The sequence below is a fragment of the Bos indicus x Bos taurus genome, chromosome 5, assembly GCF_003369695.1.
Source record: "Bos indicus x Bos taurus breed Angus x Brahman F1 hybrid chromosome 5, Bos_hybrid_MaternalHap_v2.0, whole genome shotgun sequence".
In the NCBI taxonomy this organism is placed as follows: domain Eukaryota; kingdom Metazoa; phylum Chordata; class Mammalia; order Artiodactyla; family Bovidae; genus Bos; species Bos indicus x Bos taurus.
In genome coordinates, this window is record NC_040080.1 from 81,612,959 (window position 1) to 81,633,108 (window position 20,150).

The 20,150-nt window shown below is 41.1% G+C and overlaps 1 pseudogene; it reads left to right on the forward strand.

Annotated features, from left to right (window-relative positions):
• The first annotated feature begins 364 nt into the window (after nt 1–364).
• On the forward strand, nt 365–1,708 carry LOC113893754 (annotated as a pseudogene).
• The last annotated feature ends 18,442 nt before the right edge of the window (nt 1,709–20,150 follow it).

Consider the following 20,150-nt stretch of genomic DNA (forward strand, 5'->3'; position numbering starts at 1 on the left):
GATGATAGAGTCTCTTTTTTATACTAGTTGAAACTGTGAACACTGTTCTGAATCTTCTTTTATTCTGGTAACAACATATCTGAGAGAGAATTCCATATCAGCACATTCTTTTAAATGGCTGGTTGATATTCTATGGTACAGGATACTAAACTTTATCTAAGCTACCTGTTGGCAATGGTCATTTAATTATCTACAGTCTTTTGTTACAATACACAGTGTGGAAACAACAACAACAAATTCTCTACAATAAAAGGTACACTGGCTGACTCTGAGCACCCAGCCTGCCAGGTCCAGGGCACCTGGGCCTAGGTGCCCTGCCTCAGCCAGGAGCGTCCACCCATCCGGTGGGCATTAAACTAAGAAGATGTCCGTATACAAAGACCTGGGAGTGGAGAATAGTGACTCAAAAAACAGAAGGTTGGTCACCAAACTTCAAACTTCTGCAGCCTCAACTCCAAATGAAGAAGGCAGCGCTCACTCAGGCAAAGAGCCAGGGGACAATACAAAGTACTGTCCTTGCCCCAGTCATCCATTGACTTCAAGCGAGGTGGCTCTTCAGATGAGCAGCAGATCTGGGACACCCCACCACACACAGCCACGGGCCTCAAGGATCCTGTTCCCGGTGGATTTTCTGCAGGAGAAGTTTTGACCCCTACAGCTGAGGAATATGATTCAGTGTTTCCTAATGATTATGAGAAAGTAGTGAGGGGCCAAAGAGAGGAGCGATAGGGGCAGCGGGAGGTGGAAAGACAGAAGAGAGAGAAAACAGGCATAAAGCCAGACACGAAGCTAGTGGGTTTTTCAGGTTAGGAGATCCAGATTGATCAACATGAATATTATGAGTGAGAGAGAAGTATGAGCGGACCTGCCATTGCACCACCCACTTCTCTTGTAGAGAAAGACAAAGAGTTATCCCGAGGCTTTCCTTATGAAGAAGATTCAAGATTCGGCTCCCAGTCTTCCAAAGCTGCTCTCTCTCCCCCAGTGTATGAGCAACAAGACAGACCCAGATCCCCGACTGGCTCCAGCAATTCCTTCCTTGCCAACATGGGGAGGGTTGGAGGGGGGCAAGCAGGGGGAGGCGGGGGCGGTGCACAAACTCTAACACAGAAAATCATGCAGAAGTATGGCTTCTTGGGAAGACTGAGCAGGGCCTAAGCACAATGCTGTCGGAGGAGAAGACCAGAAAGCGGGAAGGCAAAATCATCATGGGTGACACCACTCAGAAAGATGAAGCCAGGAAGTCAGATTCAAATAGATTAACTGAAATACTTGTGCCTACTAAAGTGGTCCTACTAAGGAACATGGAGGAAGGCATGGCAACCCACTCCAGTTTTCTTGCCTGGAGAATCCCCATGAACAGAGGAGCCAGGTATGTGGTTCATGGGATCACAAAGAGTTGGAGGCGACCGAGCAACTAAGCACAGCACAACACTAAGGAACATGGTTGGTGCAGGAGAGGTAGATGAAGATTTGGAAGCTGAAACCAAGGAAGAGTGTGAAAAATATGGCACAGTTGTAAAATGTTTGAAATTCCTGGTGCCCCTGATGATGAAGCAGTAAGAATAGTTTTAGAATTTGATAGGGCTGAATCAACAATTAAAGCTGCTGTTGATCCAAAGGGGAGGTATTTTGGTGGATGGGTGGCCAAAGAATATTTCTACAATTTGGATAAATCAGGGTCTTGGATTTGGCAGAACAAGTTTGACTTAAAAACTAGAGTTTGAGTCATCTCCAATGATCCTTCAACAAGCTGCAGACTGAGCAGAGAAGAACAAGGTGATAGGCAACCTTCATGGCTGAGGGTGCAGAAATTCTGGAAAGAATTCTAAGATACTCATCAACTGATCCCTTTTTTATTTTGTGGTTTTTTGATATAGTATAAAAATCCTTTAAAAAACAAAGTATACAATAGTTCTTATTGGTCAGGATAGACTTCATGACACTGAAAAAAACAAACCCCAAATCCTTTACTGACCTCCCAGTTTCTCTTAATACAAGAGTTTCTTTCCTCCACAGGTGACATGGCCAGCAGAAATCAGCAACGGCTTCTTTCCACATAGCTCCACCATCTTCTTCTTCATCATCTAGAAGACATAGCCTCCCTCCTTGGGATTCCCACAGTCTCAACCCAGAAGGAGATACATCACATTAGCCAGGACTAGTATTTTCTCCCTCTCAACTGAAAGGAGGCTGAAAAAAATGTAGGAGAGTAAAATAAACTATTTCAGCATCTCTTCCATACTTCAATTGCACAAATAGAATTAATTTCCTCATTAAGGTAAGCCCAAAATTTACAAATTATTTCAAGAAGGTTTTATTTAACTCTCAAGTGATTATATTTCATTCAACAAACATTTATATCACTCTTGATGAAAGTAAAAGGGGAGAGTGAAAAACTTGGCTTAAAGCTCAACATTCAGAAAATGAAGATTATGGCATCTGGTCCCATCACTTCATGGCAAATAGATGGGGAAACAGTGGAAACAGTGTCAGACTTTATTTTGGGAGGCTCCAAAATCACTGCAGATGGTGATTGCAGCCATAAAATTAAAAGACGCTTACTCCTTGGAAGGAAAGTTATGACCAACCTAGATAGCATTTTGTAAAGCAGAGACATTACTTTGCCAACAAAGGTCCATCTAGTCAAGGCTATGGTTTTTCCAGTGGTCATGTATGGATGTGAGAGTTGGACTGTGAAGAAAGCTGAGCACCGAAGAATTGATGCTTTTGAACTGTGGTGTTGGACTCTTGAGAGTCCCTAGGACTGCAAGGAGATCCAACCAGTCCATCCTAAAGGAGATCAGTCCTGTGTGTTCATTGGAAGGACTGATGCTAAAGCTGAAACTCCAATACTTTGGCCACCTCATGCGAAGAGTTGACTCATTGGAAAAGACCCTGATGCTGGGAGGGATTGGGGGCAGGAGGAGAAGGGGACAACAGAGGATGAGATGGCTGGATGGCATCGCCAACTCGATGGACATGAGTTTGAGTGAACTCCGGGAGTTGGTGGTGGACAGGGAGGCCTGGCATGCTGCAATTCATGGGGTCACAAAGAGTCAGACATGACTGAGCAACTGAACTGAACTGAACCATATGCTGAGTGCAGGAACATGGTAGGCACTCAATAAATATTTGCTGAATAAACAAATGTATGATCCCTAATTATACTAGTAATTGCTGCCTACCATTTCTCTCAGAGCAGTCCAACTGCTAGAAATGAATATGAAAAGAATAAGAAATGACTCTGTCTTCTCACCTAGCCACTTGACCAGAGCCCAAATTAACTAAACTTCCTGAGAGCAACCCTTGACCATCAGGAGGAGAACCAGGAGTCTGACTAAGCTCTGAGCTACAATTAAGCCATGATTATTGCCCAATTCAAAATTCTTATTGCTTCAAGGTCAATCCATGAGCCAAAGCTGGCACTTAAAACACTTCAGCTTTCAGCTCATATTTGCATTCTGCACAAACATTAAGCACAGGTAAAAGAAGAGAATACGATTCAGCTTAATCCAATAGCTAATTAGCAACACCTGCACCAAGGCGCTATTAGCATCTTACTATTAGGTTACTGTTTGCCTTAAAGGATAAGTGATTATGCCTGTCAAATTATGACAGGACTTGCTTAATTTTTTAGTTCATGTTTAAATTTAAATGCCATATTTTTTAAGGTCCCACAAAACGTTTAGATATGACATTGATATTTTTGAACGGCTGTTACAGATTTCAGTTCAATGACAAAATTACAATTCAATGCCTAGGAAACTTAAAAGTTGTATTTACATGAATAAGCATATCCTTTTAATTATTAGTATCAGAATATTCCTTCTAATCAGTCTCCCTGTTGTCCCTAAAGCTCTAGTGCCTAGATATAAACTCTAAAGGTAGTAACATGTGCTAATGCTCAAAATTTTATGCATATGCCTAAAGAGATTACCCAGCATATGTAAGTGCTCAATGTATATTGGTTAAATTAATTCATCTTCTGCATCTCTGTTGATGACTCTCAAATTTCCACTTCTAACCACTCTCTAAGCTCCCGGCTTCTGTTCACTTAAAAGATATCTTTCAGTATGTCACCATTCTACAGACAATATATGCTGTACTGTGATACAGTTGTAATTATTTTTTAAGTTTACAGTCATTCAGATCAAGATCAAGAGTTCACAGTATCCCTGGTCCATCTTTCTTCTGCTAGAGAGAGAAGTGGCCAAGATGGTAGAGTAGGAAAACCCTGAGCTCACCTCCTTCCAAAGGCACGCCAAAGCTACAGCTATTTACAGAGCGATTTTCCATGAAAGTCACCTGAAGACTAGCAGAAAACATCTTCTGAACCAGCTAAGAACCAGAACCAGCTAAAAAAAAGACAGGTAGGAGAGGCATAGATACAGAGGCATAGATACAGTACAGTCAAGGTCCACAGTCCAGTTAGGCAACTCACAGATGAGACGATAATTATAATTACAAAAACTCCCCCCAAGGAGCACGAGGTCTGAGCCCCACACTGAGCTCCCAAGACCAGGAGTCGTGCACCAGAAAAACAGGCCCCCAGAACATTTGCCTTTGAAAACCAGTCAGGCTTACTTTTAGGAGAGCCAGAGGAGTGTGGGAAATAAAGACTCCACTCTTAAAGGATGTACACAAAATCTCACACACCCTGAGACCCAGGGCAAAAGCAGTAAGTTGAAAAGGCCCTGTGTCAGACCCACTTGTTAAATATTGGAGAGCCTCCTAGAGAGGCAAAAGTCAATTGAAACTCACCCTGGGGCCACAGACTCTGGCAGCGACACTTTTTGGAAGCTCATTTCACCATGAAGACACTGATGCTGTTAAGCACCATTTTGAAATCCTCCTTCTAGCTTATTAGTGTTAGGACCTGGCCCAGGGCTAAGATGCCCTAGGCCAGGTCCCCACCCACCAGCAGGCCAACTGCTATAGGATTCCCTGAGCACCTAGCCAACCTGGGACTCAGCCCCATCCACCAGAGAGCCCAGGACCTACCCCCATCCACCAATGAGTCTACTAGCCCCAGGACCCAGGGGCCACCATGGCTAGCTGTCGGATTGGCCCCTCCACCAGCAGGCTGACACCAGGCCCCAGAAAACCACACCTCATAGACAGCCAAGTCAAGACCCATTACCCACCAGCATGCTGGACCCTGGCCACACCCAACAGTAGGCAAACACAAGCTCAGAACAATTTTGCCCCCTCAGGCAGCATAGCAGAATCTGGTGCCATGTACCAGCATGCTGCGATCAGCTCTGGCTCACCCCAGATTCCGTAGCCAGCCATGTCAACAGTTGACCTCATCTACCAGCAGACTGATACTAGTGCTAGGACCCCAAGCCCAGCAGCCAGATACCTGGGGACCCAGCTCTGCCCAACAGTAGGCCAACATGAGCCTGAGGATCCCCAGAGTTTCATAGCCAGGCACTTTATGTCCTGGTACCACTCACCTGATAGCCAATACCAACACAAGGACTTCTATGGACATGCAGTCTGCTACACCAGGACCCAGTCTCACCTATCAGTAGACTCCACACAAGGAAGAGCCTGGCAACCAACCAGACCAAGGGCCAGTCACATCTCCAAGTATTTCCACACTAGTCAGCCCCACCACAACATAAAAACCCACGCAGCCCACAAAGAGGGCGCTCCTAAAGCATATAGCTCTGGTGACCAGAGGAGAGTACCTTGCTGGGATCCATAAGATGTTTCCTACACAAGGCCTATTTTCCAAGATCAAGAAACATAAAGCAACCTACCAAATACGTAGAAATAAAAATATCACATTGGGCAAGATGAGGCAACAGAGAAATATGAAGATAAAACCCTAGAAGAATTAAATGAAGTAGAGATAAGCAACCAATCTGATAAAGATGCTCACAGAACTCAGAGGGGAAAATGGATAAGCAAAGGGAGTAGTTAGGAAGTTTTAACAAAGAGTTAAAAAAATATAAAGGACAACCAGACCTGGATGAAGAATACAACAACTGAAACTAAAAAATACACTGGAAGGAATCAACAGTACATTAGATGATTCAGAGAAATGAATTAGCAAATTGAAAGACACTAGTGGAAATCACTGAAACTGGACAGTGATTTTAAAAAATGAGGACAGTTTAAGAGACCTCCGGGACAGCATCAAAACATTCACATTATAACGATCCCAGGAGAAGGAGAGAGAAAGGGGCCAAGACATATTTGAAGACATAATAGTGGATAACTTCCCTGGCCTGGGAGAGGAAATGGACATCCAGTTCCAGGAAGTACAGAGAGTGCCAAACAGAATCAACCTAAAAAGGACCAAATCAAGACACACTGTAATTAAAATGGCAGAAGTTAAAAATAAAGAGAGAATATTAAAAGCTGCAAGGGCAAAGCAACAAGTTATGTGCAAGGGAACTTCCATGAGGCTATATGCAGACTTATCAACAGAAACTCTGCAGGCCAGAGGGAATGGCAAGATACTCCACTTTTTTAAAGTGTTAGCACTTTTATAAAGTGATAAAAGGAAAAAAATGGCAACCAAGAATACTCTACCCAGCAAGGCTTTCATTCAGATTTGATAGGGAGATCAAGTTTTTTTAGACAAGCAAAAGTTAGAAAGAGTTTAGCATCACTAAACCAGCTAAACAAGAAATGAGGTAAAGATACTTCTCTAAGTGGGAAAAAAAAAAGGTCAAAACTAGAAATATGAAAAGCACAGAAGAAAATATTTCATTGGTAAAGGCAAATACACAGTAAAGGCAGCAAATCAACAATTTATAAAGCTAATAGGAAGGTTAAAACAAAAAAGTAATGAAATCATTTACATCCGTAATGAGGAATTCAGTCAGTTCAGTCACTCAGTCATGTCCAACTCTTTATGACCCCATCACTGCAGTATGCCAGGTTTCCCTGTCCACCACCAACTCCCGAAGCTTACTCAAACTCATGACCATTGAGTCAGTGATGCCATCGAGCCAACTCATCCTCTGTCATCCCCTTCTCCTGCCACCTTCAATCTTTCCCAGCATCAGGGTCTTTTCCAGTGAGTCAGTTATTCACATCAGGTGGCCAGAGTATTGGAGTTTCAGCCTCAACATCAGTCCTTCCAATGAATATTCAGGACTGATTTCCTTTAGGATAGACTGCTTGGATCTCCTTGCAGTACAAGGGACTCTCAAGAGTCTTATCCAACACCAGTTCAAAAACATCAATTCTTCAGTGCTCAGCTTTCTTTATAGTCCAAGTCTCACATCCAGACATGACTACTAGGAAAACCATAGCTTTGAATAGACCGACCTTTGTTGGAAAAGTAATGTCTCTACTTTTTAATAGGCTGTCTAGGTTGGTCATAGATTTTCTTTCAAGAAACAAGCATATTTTAATTTTATGGCTGCAATCACCATCTGCAGTGATTTTGGAGCCCAAAACAATAAAATCTCTCACTATTTCCATTGTTTCCCCATCTATTTGCCATGAAGTGATGGGATCAGATGCCATGATCTTAGTTTTCTGAATGTTGAGCTTTAAGCCAACTTTTTCACTCTCCTCTTTCACTTTCATCAAGAGGCTCTTTAGTTCTTTTTCACTTTCTGCCGTAAGGGCGGTGTCATCTGCATATCTGAGGTTATTGATATTTCTCCCAGCAATCTTGATTCCAGATCGTGCTTCATCCAGTCCAGCATTTCTCATGATGTACTCTGCATAGCAGTTAAATAAGCAGGATGACAGTATACAGCCTTGACGTACTCCTTTTCCTATTTGGAACCAGTCTGTTGTTCCATGTCCAGTTCTAACTGTTGCTTCTTGACCTGCATGCAGATTTCTTAGGAGGCAGGTAAGGTGGTCTGGTATTCCCATCTCTTGAAGAATTTTCCACAGTTTGTTGTGATCCACACAGTCAAAGTCTTTGGCTTAGCCAATAAAGCGAAAATAGGTTTTTTTCTGGAACTTTCTTGCTTTTTCAATGATCCAACAGATGTTGGCAATTTGATCTCTGGTTCCTCTGCCTTTTCTAAACCCAGCCTGAACATCTGGAAGTTCACAGTTCACATATTGTTGAAGCCTGGCTTGGAGAATTTTATGCATTACTTTGCTAACATGTGAGATTAATGCAATTGTGTGGTAGTTTGAGCATTCTTTGGCATTGCCTTTCTTTGGGATTAGAATGAAAACTGATCTTTTCCAGTCCTGTGGCCACTGCTGAATTTTCCAGATTTGCTGGTATATTGAGTGCAGCACTTTCACAGCATCATCTTTTAGGATTTGAAATAGGTCAACTGGAATTCCACCACCTCCACTAGCCTTGTTCGTAGTGATGCTTCCTACAGCCAATTGACTTCGAATTCCAGGATGTCTGACTCTAGGTGAGTGATCACACCATCATGATTATCTGGGTCATGAAGATCTTTTTTGTATAGGTTATTCTGTGTATTCTTGCCACCTCTTCTTGATATCTTCTGCTTCTGTTACATCCATAGCATTTCTGTCCTTTACTGTGGCTCAGTTGGTATAGAATAATAAGGAAAGCTATGCACACAAAAAAAAAGGATGTTAAAATATGATGTCACAAACAATAAACATGGAGAGGAGGAGTAACACTGCAGAATTTTAAAATGCATTTGAACTTAATAGATCAGCAACTTCAAATAATCATGGACTGTAGCCCACCAGGATCCTCTGTCCATGGGATTCTCCAGACAAGTTTACTGGAAAGGGTAGCCATTCTCTTCTCCAGCAGATCTTCCCAATTCAGGGATTAAATCTGGGTGTCCCACATGGCAGACAGATTCTTTACCATCTGAGCCACCAGGGAAGTCCATATAAACCTATAGATTACTACATATAAACCTGATTGTAGATTCCAACAAAAGACATAGAACAGCTGAATGGATAAAAAATAAGACCTATATATATGCAGTCTTGTTGTTGTTTAGTCGCCCAATCATGTCCGACTTTTTGCAATCCCATGGACTGCAGCACGTCAGGCCTCTCTATCCCTCACCATCTCCAGGAGTTTGCCCAAGTTCATATCCATTGCATTGGTGATGCCATCCAGCCATCTCATCCTCTAACTCCCTCTTCTCCTTCTGCCCTCAATCTTTCCCAGCACCAGGAACTTTTCCAATGAAGAAAAGATACTCTTTTCAGTAAATAGTATTGCTAAAACTGGAAACTACATTCAAAAGGATCTAACTGGATCCCTTTCTCACACTACATACAAAAATAAACTCAAGATGGATTAAAGACTTACATGTAATGAAACCATAAATCTCCTAGAAGAGTATCCTCTTCTAGGCAATATACTCTTTGATGTCTTAGCAGAATTTTTTGGTTCGCTCCTCAGGCAAGGGAAACAAAAGCAAAAATAAATGGAACTCCATCAAATTAATAAGCAAACACAGACAAGGAAATTATTTTTAAAAAAGAAAAGAAAGAAAAGAAAACCAAAAAACTACATACTGAAAAAGAAGATATTTGCAAATGATATTTGCAACAAGAGGTTAATATCCAAACTATACAAAGAAATCATATTCCTCAACATCAAAATATTAATAGCAAGCAACTCAACTGAAACTGGGCAGAGGACCTGAATAGACATTTTTCCAAGGGAGACATAGAGATGAATCACAAACACATGGAAAGATCTCACACCTACAGATAGCTATTATCAAAGACAACAAGTGTTGGTAAGGATGTGGAGAAAGAGCAAGCTTGTGCACTGTTGGTGGAAATGTAAATTGGTACAGTTGTATAGAAAACAGTATAGAGATTACTCAAAAAATTAAAACTAGAACTACCATATGAGGGGAAATTACATGAAGGTAGTCAAAAGGCACCTTCCAGTTGTAAGGTAAGTACTAGGGATGTAATGTACAACATAATAGGTATAATTAACCCATTATATACTATAATGAAAATTGTTGAGAGTAAATCCAAAGAGTTCTCATCACAAGAAAAAAGTATATATATTTTTCTATTTCTTTAATAATGTATCTATATGAGATCATGGATGTTAACCAGACCTGTTGTGGTAATTATTTCATGATGTATTAAATCAAATCATTATGCTGTACCTCTTAAACTTATACAGTGATCTATGTCAATTATATCTCAATAAAACTAGAAGAGAAAAGCGTTCTTCTTCTAGTCCAGGAGGCAGTATCATGTGTGAAATGGGCTTTAGAAACTTAGCGTCTTAACCTAGAACCACAAAGAGGGCTTTAGAAATCCAAGAACCTTATAAAATTCATACAAAATTTGTATCTCATGGATTTTACCCTCTCAGGGTAGGAGTGGGTTGTACCTATGGTATTGGCATGTTGGCAATCCCAGCTGCAGCAGAACATGTTTGTAGTGGCAGCGCAATGGCAGTGATGGTTTATCTAGGTCTATGTTCACGGTGTCCACGCAGAGTTGGTGGTGGTTGCTACAGGACCATATGGGTAGTCAGGGCCAGTTACATAATTCGCAGGGCTTAATGCAAAATTCAAATGTGAAGCCTGGTGTTCAAAAATGATTAAGCAATCCAAGATGGTAACAACAGAGCCTTAAACCAAATGTGAGCCCTTCAGAACATGGTGCCCTGTGCAGCTGCTCAACTTGCAAGCCCAGGAGTGGGTTCTATTTGCAGTGTCAACAAGGTGCAGATGATGGTTGCTATGGGTCCACATTTGTGAGGCCAGCCAGTCTTGATGTTTGTTGCTGCGGGACATAGTGGGGTGTTTCTGTCTGGCCATGAATAGCCTAGCTCCTCATGACACTGCCCACCAGGTTCAACTATTTTCAGGTGCCAGATCCGCTAGGAGTCTTCATCCACCACCGTTTGATAAACACAGGTTTACCAGGTTTTGCTGTAAAATTGAAGGAGGTGCTCAGCAGGCAGTTCCCCTTTCTCATTACACCTTCAGGAAAACCAGGAGGATGCTGGACAGATGCATCATGGCAACATTGCCTGGGATTGACCAGGTCGTGTTCCAGTGGGAGACTGGCCATCCCATCCTGTGTGTGGGCTCCATGTGGAGGAACTGGGAGTAGCTGAAGGAAGGTTCCTTTTTGGTGCTGACCCAAGGCAGACAGCTCCTGACTCAGAACTGCTTCTCTACCTTCACCCTGATGAAGTTGTGGCACTTCCTACTGTGCAGGGCAGCCTAGGGGTCAGCCACGTACAGCACCTTCCTCCTCATGGACTACAGAGTCAATGCCATTGCCTTCTGCTTCTACATCTTCTAGTGGGGCACTTGGCCCTGACTGCACTCACCTCCTGGTAAAGAACACACCTGCCAATGCAGGAGACGTAAGAGACACAGGTTCGATCCCTGGGTCGGGAAAATCCCCTGGAGGATGGCAAGCCACTCCAGTATTCTTGCCTGGAGAATCCCATGGACAGAGGAGCCTGGCGGGCTACAGTCCATAGGGTGGCAAAGAGTCAAACACGAATGAAGTGACTTAGCACGCATGTATGCACTCACCTCTAAGCCTAGTGGACACTTTGTGCTGGAAGGGAGGAGGGGTTTTCTCCTTTTCCTTAAACACATGCACACAAATAGAAGGAAATAAACACAGTTTACCCACTTCCCCAAAAATGGGGTGGAAGCTATGGTTTCAAAGCACTAAATTCCAGAAATAGCAGTCCAAACTGCAGCTTAGAGTGCAATTTAACAGTGGGTTCCTCACCAGACACCTCTGTAGGGTGGGCTTGGACATTTCTCCCTGGTTAGTTAATCTCAGTTCCAACTCTACAATGCTCCCAGAGGTTCTGTGAGCTACCAAAGTCTGAAAATCATAAAGCCTCTTTTCCATTTCAAAATCCAATTCTTTTTCTTTCTTTTTTTTTTTTAGCTTATAACAGAGCACCCCAACTGATGTGTGGCTTACGTGGATTTATTGGGAAGGGAGGTTTGGCCTTCATCAGATTCTTTCAGAGGTTCTCTGCTTTAGAACCTAACTGAATTTCAGTGAAAACTCTATGCCTTCCTTGCTTCACATCTTACTTCCCTCTTATATAAACAGATATAGTATAATCTGCTTTGCAGTGTTTTCTGAGAAATAAGAAATAATTCAAGGAGGAACTGTCTGGCATACATGTACTTCATCAAGGTTAATTCCCTTTCTCTAGACTCACTTAAACCATAAATAAAACTTGTTTCACGTTAAGAAAGGGGATCATAAGGTAGAGTTAAAAGACAAGGATCAGTGATAGCATAAACATATTTAATATTTGTAAAAATAATGAGGTATCCTAAATTTGCTAAAGGTGTTTGAAAATACAAATAAAAATCTACAGAAAACTAAGATGAGATTAAAGGCTTCTATAAACAATACAGGGAAGAATTAAACAAGAAACTGGGAATAAAAATTAAATACCATTATAGGGACTTCCCTAACAACAAAGGTCCATATAGTCAAAGCTATGGTTTTTCCAGCAGTCATGTATGGATGTGAGAGTTGGATCATGAAGAAGGCTGAGCTGTCGAAGAATTGATACTTTTAAATTGTGGAGAAGACTCTTGAGAATCCTTTGGACTGCAAGGAGATCAAATCAGCCAATCCTAAAGGAAATCAACCCTGACTATTCATTGGAAAGATTGATGCTGAAGCTCCAATATTTTGGTCACCTGATGCCAAGAGCCAACTCAATGAAAAAGACCCTGATGTGGGAAAGATTGAGGGCAGGAAAAGAAGGGGGCGATCGAGGATGAGATGATTGAATGGCATCACCAACTCAATGAGGATGAGTGTGAGCAAACTTCAGGTGATAGTGAAGGACAGGGAAGCCTTGGCGTGCTGTAGTCCATGCAGTTGCAAAGAGTCGGACATGACTGAGCAACTGAACAACCAGTGGTCCTGTGGTTGAGTCCACTTCCCAGTGCAGGGGAGATGGGCTCAACCCCTGGTCTGGGAAGATCCCACATGCTGCAGAGTAACTAAGCCCATGTGCTGTAACTACTGAGTCTGCATGCTGTAACTACATAGGTGGCACCTGTAGTAAAGAACCCACCTTCTAATGCAGGTAGACAGCAACAGATGTGGGTTCCATCCCTGGGTTGGGAAGATCCCCTGGAGGAGGGCACAGCAATCCACTCCAGTATTCTTGCCTGGAGAATCTTGTAGACAAAGAAGCCCAATGGGCTACAGTCCATGGGGTTGCAAAGAGTAGGACACAACTGAGTGACTAAGATTAGCACAGCTCACTCTGGTGCTCTGCAACAAGAGAAGCCACTGCAATGAGAAGCCCACATACCACAATGAAGAGTACTCCCTGCTCACCACAACTAGAGAAAAGCCACACACAGCACTGAAGACCCAGTGCAGCCATAAATAATTAAAAAAAAAAAAGAATAATACCATTATAGTTTAAGGTCAACACAAATATTTCATTTCTGGGACTGTAGGCCAAGTAAAGTCTATATGCATAGTATCACTGAATTTCAGAATGGTATTATTATATTTGGTGATGATCTTGTAAGATATAACAAGTGTGCTGAAAGTGACTTAGTGTGGTGGGCCCATAACTGGTTGAATGACCAGAGTCTAAAACACAGATTGTGGGTTGCAGGAGCAGGGTTTAATGAGGTATAAGGGGCAACATCCTTGGTCATATACACATGATTCTTATTACTTTGCTGAGGTCATTTGACTCAAGAAATATGTAGTAAAAACTTACTATATGCCATGCATTATACTAGACATGAAGATACAAAATGCATTCAGGATCATACAGGTTAGTGAGGAAATGATCCACGGATATGACCATTATAATGTATAATAATTTGATGAGTGCTAGGACTAACCTAAATACAGAGTACTATAAGAGCTCTGAGGTAGGCCATCTCACCAAGTAATAAAAAAAGCCCTAGAAAAAGTGATGTCTCAGTCAAGCCTTGAAGAATAAGAGCTAGCAGAGGACAAAAAGGAAAAAGTATCACAAAACAGTATATGCAAGGACTCAAACTGAGATAAAGCATGACTTGTCCAAGAATTATATTTCTGATTGCATGTATGGAGTAGAGTGTATGAGGGTAGGAGTGATGAGAGATGAGGCTGGAAGTGACATAAAAGAGCATTATAGGATCGTTAGCTAATATAAGAAAAAATTATGAAGATTCTGGTAAGCCAAAACGATAAGTAAATACAACAAGAAATTTAAGAGAGATAAATGCAAATTTCAAAGTCTAACTCAAACTCTACTCAAGGATGTGTGGAAGTGTTTAAAGAGCATGAGAAAAGAGAACAGGGATTTTGGTTGACAACAAGATTAACACGATTTAAACAAGTGTGAAGGTAACCCATAAAAAAGACTTCTTCAAAATCCAAATCCCAGGACTTCCCTGATGGTCCAAGAGTTAGGAATCTGCCTGCCAATGCAGGGGACATGGTTCGATCCTGGTCTGGAAAGATTCCACAAGCAGTGGGGCAACGAAGCCCACGTGCCACAACCCCTAAGCCTGCACGCTGCCAGCTGCTGAAGGCTGCATACCTAGAGCCCATGCTCCACAAAGAGAAGCCACCACGACGAGCAGGTCGTACGCTGCGACTAGAGAGCAGCCCTGGCTCTCCACAACCAGATGAAGCCCGCATACGGCGACGAAGACCCAGCACAGGCTCCTCTGTCCATGGAATTCTCTAGGCAATTCTACTGGAGTGGGTTGCTGTTCCATTCCCCAGGAGATCTTCCTAACCCAGTGCTGTAGCACTTGCCATACCATAAATCAAATTCTGTGTCATTGTATTTGACTTCAAATGTCTAAAAGGTTTTTCACATGGAAGAAGGAACAGACTTGTTCTGTGAGGCTTCAGAGGACAAGCCTGGCATGAGAAAGTTATTTACTGAACAGATTTGGCTTTTCACCTTTCAAAAGCAAACAACTGAGAGGCAAGTGTTGATGAGAAAGGAAATCTGCTTTATTCAGAAAATCTGGCAATCTGCAGAGATAGTGAACATTTGTCTGAGGTTCGCTCAGCCATGACAATTTTTTTAGGGAAAAGGGAGAAACAATCCCAGTTAGTCATTAAGGTAAGAGGTCAGATTCTTTGTCATTTTTCCATTGAGTGCAGACGGACTGGCTTCTGACCCTTTTTTGGATGCTGTATTGCCCACATGGACAACATGCAAATTTGCTAAGGGGAAGTTTGGTGTAAAGAGTCAGTTATTCTTTTACTACTTACTTCTTCCCTTTTTACTCCTTTTAATCCAGGAAAGGAATCAACAGGTTAGGCAAGGCATTGTGTATGTTCAGTAAAATAGAAGTCAAGAATTAGGTTAAATGTTACCTAGGGATCTCATTTTTATGATTAAGATTCGAGGAAAACAGAGATAAATAGAAAAGCTGCTTGCCAATTCCCACTGTCAGATATCCTTCCATTTCTATGAGATTAGGGGCAAAGGTCCCTCTTCTCTGTTTCATGCTGAGAAAGGGCATCGAGATCTTAGATTGAGAATTATCAGCATGAGTCTGTAGCATCTCTTTGCTCACAATTTTAGAGCAAGCTACAATTATTCTAATGCCCTCAAAAATATAGATGATTATAAGCAACAGCATTAATCCCAATTTTTCATCAGACACTGAGTCTATGACTTTATTATCCTAATCATTCATTGCTTCAGCCTGTTCTTATGTGATCCTGGGAGGCCTGGGAGACTTCAGCTTTTCTACAAACAAGAAGCAAAAGACACAGAGGGGCCTTTGTACTTGCAGGCAGGAAAGCCACATGGCTGTGCTCAGTTTCAATTAAAGAAGAGAGAATAAAAATTCTTCAAGAGAAGAAAAGATTTCTGCCTAAGCTGTCAAAACCAGAATGGGTTGACTGGTATAGTGGGGGTAACAGTGTTGAAACATGTTCAAGCAGAGGCTTGTCCATGACCATTCAGATGGATATCTCCAAAGACCTTCATCCAGGACTGACCAGGCATAATAGGAGTGAGAGGGTAAAAAAGTGAATAAGAGATGTCCCTGCCTTTGATCTAATATCACGCTCTATATAAAGAGGTGTGTGGAAATTGGCATATTAAAATCATATTGTCACTCAAAACTATCCTATTTTTGAAAGATTCTTTTGCCTAAATACTGACTTTTACAGCTCTTTGTGTATTTTTTAAAACTATATTGCCAAAATATTTTGTATTTCAATTTTGCAGTTAAAAAGCATTGATTTACAACCTAACATAAGCAAACCCACACTCTGACTCTAAAGATTGAAAAGCTGTTTTCTGTGCATGCCACCATGGGAGCCCATCCAGTAATCAAGGCTCCACGCTTTCTGTGAAATGGACTCAGACTTCGCCTCCAGCTGTACAATATAGAACCCTGTGGACAACATTTTTAAATTTGCCATTAAAAGTATAAGAACATTTTCCAGACTCTACCAAAAACTACTCTTTCAGACAATGGAAGTCATTTTTTTCATAGCACTAAACTGAAAAAGGCACTATAAGTCAGAATCTTTATACTCAGCACACATACTCATTTATTCCAAATTCCATCTGAGAATGAACCACAGCAGTGGTGACTCACAATTTGTTACAGGCTGATTTACCCTGAAAAGATCCCAAATAGCCTTTCTATTCAGCATACAGTATCTACTCATCTATTGTGAGAATCTCATCTTCACTACATACTCTCTTTAGGTATAGATATTCTTTGTCATACTTACTTGACTTTGATCACCAGTTTGCTAGCTTTAGCCTCTATTGAAGAAAGTGTTGTCTAGTTTAAATACTTTGACTTAAATAGAAAACTGTAATAGATAAGTTGAAGCAAGGCAATTTTATCTATTTTAGAATGTTTAGAGACTTGTAAGAATAAGACATTTTGAACTAGCTAATTTTTGTGGGTTTTTTAGAAATAATAATAAACTGATTTTTATAATGTACTCAGTAAAAACAATAGTTTGCCAATCTCCTTTATATCAGGGACTAAGAAAAGTAGGGGAGGAAAGAAATAAAGCACAGTGGTTTTTAATATTTCTCTTGAATAAGGTGAGAACTCAAAATACAGTTTTCAAAACAAATGTTACCTATTTTTCAGAAATAAGACAAAAATTGGCACAATGTATAACTGATACAGCCTGGAAGTTTTACTCTGTAATGCTAACTCTATGAAATTTCTTTGATTCTATACAATATAAATCCTCTACCTATTAAAATTCAATGTAATTTAAAATTAATGATGTGAAGAATTTTTTTCAGTTATCATTTAATCAAGCCACTTTCATAATTCAGCTAGTCACCTTGGCTTTTCAGAAACTAATGAAAGAAATAACTTCCCAAATGGCAGAGGTTATGGACTTTGGCATCTGATCTTTTACTACAAATCAATCACTGACTACGTCTATAACCTTGGACAAGTCACTTCACTTCCCTGGTCACAGGTCTTTATCTGAAAATACATACATTTTTTTCTATGCACCTGTCACCAGTGCTGTCACCAGCTATGGACTGAAGGTTCCAACCAATCAAATTTGGCTTGATTAATTTGCTAGAGTGGCTTGCAGAACTCAGAGAAACACCTTACTCACCACATTGGCAGTTTATTTTAGAAGGAGTAACTCAGCGACAGCCACATTGAAGAGATGCACAGGGTAAGGTCTAGGGAAAGGGCCCAGACCACCCGCTATTCCTGAATGGCAAACCTTTCTTCCTGAATCTCCACAAATTCACCAACCTGTCCTTTCAGGTTTTACAGAGGTTCATTACATAGGCATGATTGATTAAATCACTGGCCATTGGCGATGAATTTAACCGCCAGACCCTCTACCTTCCCAGGAGGGCACGTGGCAGGACTGAAAGCGCCAGCCCTCCTAATTATAATGGAGTAGCTTGTCATTTCCTTCTCCAGAGTATCTTCCCAACCTAGGGATCAAACCCTGCATTGCTAGGAGGGTTCTTTACCACTAGCACTGCCTGGGAAGTCCAGTTAACATAACAAGTGACACCTTAACAGCTCTCATCACTTAGGAAATTCAGAGTTTTAGGAGCTCAACTGAGTGAAGACCAAATATATGTCACAATGGAAGAACTGATGCTGAAGCAGAAGCTCCAATACTTTGGCCGCCTGATGCGAAGAGCTGACTCATTGGAAAAGACCCTGATGTTGGGAAAGATTGAAGGCAAAATGATAAGGGGGCAACAGAGGATGAGATGTTTAGATATCATCACCGACTCAATGGACATGAATTTGAGCAAACTCGGGGAGACTGTGAAGGACAGGGAATGCTGTCATACTGTAGTCCATGGGATAGCAAAGAGTCAGATACAACTTAGCGACTGAACAACAACAACAACATAGCAATATACAGAATACACACAGGGGTGGATACAAAGAGTAATAGATAGAGTCCCATTTATATGGTATAATCAGAATTATAGTCAAGATTACAACAAAATGGAATCACAAATATAAAGCACTTGGCACATAAATGGCATTCAATAAACAGTATTTTCTTATTACATTGCTCAGAGCAAGATATGGAGAAAATTCTAAAATATGAGTAGGTAGGATTTGAAATTTAAAGGAATAGCAGGCTAGATGTTTTCAATTTTTTTTTTCTATAAGCTACTTAGAAAAACTGAATCAAATATAAGTCATTCTCTCCAATGCATACCTGAGTTCATTTTTTTTAATGTATGGAGAATTCCCTCTAAAAGCAAGTTGTAACCCATAGTTGCAGGCTGACCCTAAAAGTGCAATTGGCCTCAAAGCAGTGGACAGTTCCCATTTTCTAAAGGCTTGGTTTTTAAGAGTGACCTGCAGACAGAAAATAAGATCTTGAACTTACAAAAAACAGGGATTCGGAGTTGAAATCCATGTGCTCAATCTCAGTAAAAAAAGAAGGCTAGAAAATTGCTGTCTGCCTATCAGCAAAAAGGAAACACAAGATTGTTCTGTCTTGGCACAGATTTAGGGTGCTTAAAAAATAAAAAATATCTTCTGAAATTCAGAACTACTGGTCTACCCTCATGCATTTGGGATTAAAATTCAGTCTCTGATTGGTTTGGGAAACCCCCAAACAATAAATTAACATACAAAATTCAGACAAACATGGTATCACAATCCAAAATTATAAAACACACCAGCCATGAGCAAAAGAGCTGGAGAAATAAAGAATTAGGCCCTCAAGAACTGTAGCTGTTGGAAATATCAGATAGAGAATACAAAATTAGAATGCCCCAAAGCAGCTTAAAGTGACCCTAAAGTAAAAATCTAGAAAAAATTATACTGATGACAGGGTAGGATACCCACAAAAACTTAATCAAAAATAAAAATTAAGCTGAAAAAATTATAGGAGAAATGGATGTCTATAAAATATAATGGAATTGTCTGGAAGGTGTGTGAAATTTACACAGACGTCTCAAACTACCTCTAATAAAATAAAATTCATACATCACATTTTTTAAAGTTTCAGGACTGAGAATAAACTGCTGAAATAGTGTCTTCTTCAGTGAAACAAAGATTCTTGTGCATATAATATAATATGATATGATATCATGTCTGAGGCGATCTCAGGCTTTCATTAGAACTACCTTATTTAGAATTGAAACAGCTACTCATTTTACAATTTTGATCAAGAATAATTTTGACCAAGAACTGCTTGATCAGGAGTGTACAAGAGAATCATATGTGCGAAATGCAGGTGTGTACACATCGGGCACTGTCATTTTCTCCCCACTTGGTATCTGCTGAGAAAGTGGTCTTGCATATGTGCCCCCAGGCTGCCATGAACAGAGGAAGGGGAACAGGGGAGAAGCAGTCGGAGAAAGCGGAGGTTGGAGTCAGCACCTGTGCTACTTTGTATGAATAACATGACTTTATGTGTGGTTGATGGATCCACAGAAACTGCATGGAAGGGAATCATCCAACCAGAACAGCACTCATGGAAGCCATTGCCAGGAAAGTGGTCTGGTAGGAAGAGGAGGTCAAGGGAAGAGGCTGATCTGAAACCAAAGATCCCAGAGGAAGGGATGTTGTAGTGTGGACCCCGTCAGAAAATCAGCGTCTGCACTCTGCAACCAGGCATCCTCTCCCGTCAGCATTACCAGAAAAGCAACAAAAAGCAGATTGTAATCACCCAAAGACGACAAGAGAAGTTTTTCTTCCCTGCCATCCCTTCCCCAAGCTAGAAGACAGAAGATAGAAGACAGAAGATGAAAAAGTCTGACC